Below are 839 nucleotides of genomic sequence, written 5' to 3'. Positions count from 1 at the left end.
CAGAGACATTCAATGCGTGCCACGCATTAATATCTCTTGGCCACGCATTAGTGGCTAAGAGATATTCATGCATGATAATATTATTTATCATTATTATAATATTATTGTAATTTCCATTAAGAAAGTGTTGACTATTGTTGCCAATGCCCTCAGATCAGAAGTGCGTTCATCACACTTTGTGTGCGCAGTTGCAGCAAGCAGAACGATGCTTTTAAGAAGTTAAAAAAATGTTTTAGAAAGACTAGGCCTATATTTTCGTTAGGTAAAAAAAAAATTTCTGTATTTATTTCAATGAATATTAACTTGTTAACGTTATAATGCTCAAATAGGGACGAGGGCGGGGTGCACAGTGAAACAGTGAACAATTTTGCGACAAAGATTAACCTTTATTGATTGATCTGCAGCCATGACAAAATATCAGACAATCTCCATGGTCAACGACAGGCAGGAAAATAATGATAAACACATAGCCTATGTTGTAGGCATAGGCATAGGCTCATACGTTTTTAAGTTGAAATAAAAAAAAAATAAAAAAAATGTGCCTCATAAGCCTTAGGCTGTCAATCACCCGCACAAACTTAAATTATACAATAACATATGTATGTCATCCCTATTTAAACAAAAATAAATTAAATAAATAATAATAATTGAATTATAATGAAAATAGACGGTCGCGACAAACAAAGCAGGCTAAATAGCCTTACGTTGTAGCCAATCGGAGATGCGCTTCACTTGAAAGCGAGGCCAAATAATTAACACACAGTAGTATATCTCGAATAGAAAAACCACAATAAACAACGCAATTGCCTTAATTCCTTTGCATTGTAGTGCGCCCAAAC

This window comes from Entelurus aequoreus, linkage group LG01, assembly GCF_033978785.1.
Source record: "Entelurus aequoreus isolate RoL-2023_Sb linkage group LG01, RoL_Eaeq_v1.1, whole genome shotgun sequence".
In the NCBI taxonomy this organism is placed as follows: domain Eukaryota; kingdom Metazoa; phylum Chordata; class Actinopteri; order Syngnathiformes; family Syngnathidae; genus Entelurus; species Entelurus aequoreus.
The sequence above is the reverse complement of the archived record's forward strand: the minus strand, read 5'-3'. Positions refer to the sequence as shown.